The following is a 3,718-nucleotide window of genomic DNA, read 5'->3' as shown; positions in this document are numbered from 1 at the left end:
CCATGTTTCCCAACCTACACACCTCTGCTCACATGGTTCTTTCTGCCTGGAAGTCCCACCCAACCCTTTCTACCACTTCTGTGTAGCCTGCAAATTCTTGAAAAGAATAACCTATAAGTGACCTCTTTCATGAAGGATTCCCTGCGTTCATTGTCCTTTGACCTGCAATAGTGTTTTATCTTTTTTACGGCACTTGCCATCTGTTACATTCTTAGCAGTGAAAGGACCTAGTGCTGTGTCTGGCACATAGTAGGGCTCAGTAGGTCAGCTGACCAGCCTGCCTGCCTTCCCTGCTTTATTTGTAGAATCTTAGGAAAATTACTTAAATCAGTGGTTCTTAAATGTGGCTGAACATCATAATTGCCTGAGGAGGTTTTGTTTGTTTTGTTTAATATTTCGATGCCCAAGCCATACCTCAAATCAATGAAACCAGAAACTCTAAAGGGTGGTTTCCAGCATCAGAGCTCCCCAGCTGACTCCAACATGCAACCAGGGTCCAGAGTCGCTGTTCTGAAGAAGCTGAGCCTTGTTTCTAGGGTCGTTCTGAAAACTAAACGCCATGTTTGCGAAAGCTTGGCACAGTGCCTGGTGCGTACTGCGTGTGCAGCAACTATTAATTACTGTATTGTATTTTACCCCAGATTTTCACTTCTTTGCCGACAGGGTCTTGCACATAGTAGGTATGGAATAAATGCTGGTTGAATAAACAAATGCTCCTTGAGAAAGCTTCAGGGAAACCCCCAGCAGGTTGTTGCAGACAGCTGGCTTTAATGTGAACTAAAGGTTGTGCCTGGAGCAGAGGCGTGGGGATGTGGTCTGTCCTGGGTGCAGGCAATGGGGGAGAAGCGGAGTGGGGTGGGTGTTGGCTTTACAAGATTTAAAAACAATAATAAAACCAACTACAAGTCTATCTTCTTTTTATTGTCATCACACGCTGGAAATTCTTAACAGTACCGGTGATAAAATGCTTCTTGCTGGGATGGACTTCTCCCACCACCCCTGCCCTCTCCGCCTTATCTCGTTTCACCACTGGCTCGGAGCCCGGCAAGAAAAGACAAAAGAGCTCTTACCGTCAGCACTATTAATGAGCTAAATGGCTGGAGAAAGAAACAAGGGAACTGTAAATTATATTTATAAATTATGTCATATAAAGCCAGACTAAGTAATTAAACTGTGGGCCCATAATTAAATACTTGTATAACATTTGGGCCCTGAGATTTCTTTCTACCACAATGGTTAGCAGGCTGTGTGGTGGGCTGATGACTCATACGGAGGTCCTGGGGCAAAGTGATGTCAAGGTCACTGGCTAAACAGAAGAATCCTTGAGGGACAGCCTTGGATGTAGTCAAAGGAACGGACAAGTGATTTGCAGGGTAACAGGTGAGGAGTTTCCCCAGACCCCCTGGAGTATGTGAGAAGGGCAGTAGCATCCTAGATTAGTGAATGAAGGTCAAGCAGCAGTGCTCTCAGGCCCAGCAGGAAGGGAGGGCCTTCCCACTGCTGGCTCCACCCAGCCCTCCCCTTCACATGCCCACCCTTCACATGCCCACGTAGAGTCACAGACATCAATACGACTTCTTTGAACAGTCTCCTTTTCACATCTCTCTACCTTTGCCCATGTTGTTGTCAGCAACAACAAAATATGGAACGCTTCATGAATTTGCGTGTCATCCTCGCGCAGGGGCGATGCTAATCTCTGTATCGTTCCAACTTTATATATGTGCTGCCGAAGTGAGCATCCTTCTCCGTTCTTCACCTAGCCATTTAGTCCTTCAAGATCTAGCTCCAAGGAGCTCCATGGAGACTTTTCCTGACGCATTTAGGCAGTGGTAAGTCTTCCTCTGGCTCTCACAGTTACATTATGGGGTAATATAGTTCTCTGCTGAGTGTGTCCCCTGTAAGGTCCTGAATAGCAGAGCCCCTGTTCTCAGCTCCTAAAAAATTGCCCAGCAGAATGGAAGGTGCTTAACACCCCTCTGCTGAGTAAGTGAGTAAATGACTGAAGGATAGATAGCCCTGCATAGAAGGGGAGGTGGTATTATCCCTATTTTTCAGAGCTAGACGGTCAGCTCAGGGGTTCTGTCTTGTTCAGCTTCCTGTTGGCAGCACCCAGCATGGTGCTCAGCAGAGAGAAATTGCTCCGTGAATATTTGCTAAGCGTATAGGAGGCGATCGAAAGGAGATAGACTTTGGCACAAATTTCCCTCATCCCAAATCCCGCCCCTTCCCCCACCCCAGAGAAATAAACCAAGTAAGTGTACTGCTAGGACAAGTGTCAGTGTCCACTGGTGTTTACAGAATAACACTGTGTATCTTAGCAAAACCATGGGGAGGGCAGGCAACGCACATCAGGTCTAAGATCAAGGTGAGATTTGTTGGGGGTGGTGGAGGGAAGGGATAGGAGAGAGGGATGCGGAGCCTGGGAGGCCCAGGTGTGGGAATTCAGGGGAAGGAGGAGGAGACGGTGATGAAAGCATCTAGAGCAGCCTTGAAAGGGAGGTCACAAGAGAAAAGGAGAGTCAAGAGGGTGTGGTTTGTGGGGAAGAGCGTGATCAGCTGTGAGATAAGCTGCACAAAAGGCGAGGAAATGCTTTCAGGGTGAGAGAAGATGGTAGAAAACTGGGAGGTGGGGGGATTGGACCCAGAAGGTCTGCAAGGAATCCGGGGGTGAGGCCCAGCTGTTTCCTTGCCCACAAGCACCCCAGGTGGTGCGAAAACGCACCAAGGTTTGAAATCTGCTGGTAAAGGTTAAAGAACCGGGACTCTACACTTACTCAGCTGCCTGGGTTGGGGGGAGGGGATAGCCTGCCTCTGCCATTTATTATGTGTGTGGCCTTGGGATAACTCTAAATCTCCATTTCCTTTTATGTCAAATGGAGATGATAAATGTACCTACCTCTTAGAGGGGTTGTGAGAATTCAATAAGTTGATACCGATGAGCGTACCCGAGCCTAGTAAATGCTCAATAAATATCCACAGTAGTAATTATCTATAATATATAATTGGACATTTCACTAGCTGATTCCATGATTTTCTGCATCCCTCCACCCAAGGGAGGGAAATGCTAAAAGGACCTCTGGGCGTTCCCTACTCCATAGGTAGCAGAAGGGGGAAGTTGGATGGGAGAGAATTAAACGTCTTTTAGGCATTTTTCCCACTGCGGTATTCTATCATATGCCCAGTCTCTTACGAAGTTGTTTTGTTCCCTAAGGGGGAGCACAATAGTCAACTGTGTGGCCTTGGGGAAGTAACGTTCCCTCTAGAGCCTCTGTTTACCCATCTGTAAGTTGGAAGGATTGATTCTCTGATCTCTGGTAGCCTTTCCCATACCATGAGGCTACTAATTCTAAATCCATCAAGAGCTGAGACGGGGGTGGGGAGACAGGTGGGCACTGGAGGGTGCTGCAAAGACCAGGTTGGTTGATCGAGGACATCTTAGATCTGTGTGAGGTCAAGGAGCTTCCAAGGTCATGGTTTTCAGTCTCAGAGTCCCCGAGAGTCCCCAGGATGGCTGTATACCCTGCACTGGGAGAAGGACAGAGAGATGGTTGGCCCAGAGGGCAACTGCTCTGGTCACACAGCGTCCATGAAAGATCTACAGGGGAGCAGGACAAGGAAAGGAAAACTGCAGGAGGACATCCACACCTGTGGAGCCATTTGCCTCTCTGTAGCCCTGCATTACAGGATAGCCAGGTATGAATTGCATTAGGTGCTGTAG

General features: G+C 47.8%; 1 non-coding gene across 1 annotated transcript; it reads right to left on the bottom strand.

The window, feature by feature from the left end:
- Window positions 1-1,636: 1,636 nt before the first annotated feature.
- LOC112390393 (U6 spliceosomal RNA) lies at window positions 1,637-1,738 on the bottom strand. The gene has a single exon (XR_003001267.1). It is a non-coding gene; the product is annotated as a U6 spliceosomal RNA (small nuclear RNA).
- Between the last annotated feature and the right edge of the window lie 1,980 nt (window positions 1,739-3,718).

The sequence above is a fragment of the Neophocaena asiaeorientalis genome, unplaced genomic scaffold (assembly GCF_003031525.2).
Source record: "Neophocaena asiaeorientalis asiaeorientalis breed wild unplaced genomic scaffold, Neophocaena_asiaeorientalis_V1.1 scaffold143, whole genome shotgun sequence".
NCBI classification, from domain to species: Eukaryota; Metazoa; Chordata; class Mammalia; order Artiodactyla; family Phocoenidae; genus Neophocaena; species Neophocaena asiaeorientalis.
Note: the sequence above shows the minus strand (reverse complement) of the source record. Positions and strands in the feature narration are given on the sequence as shown.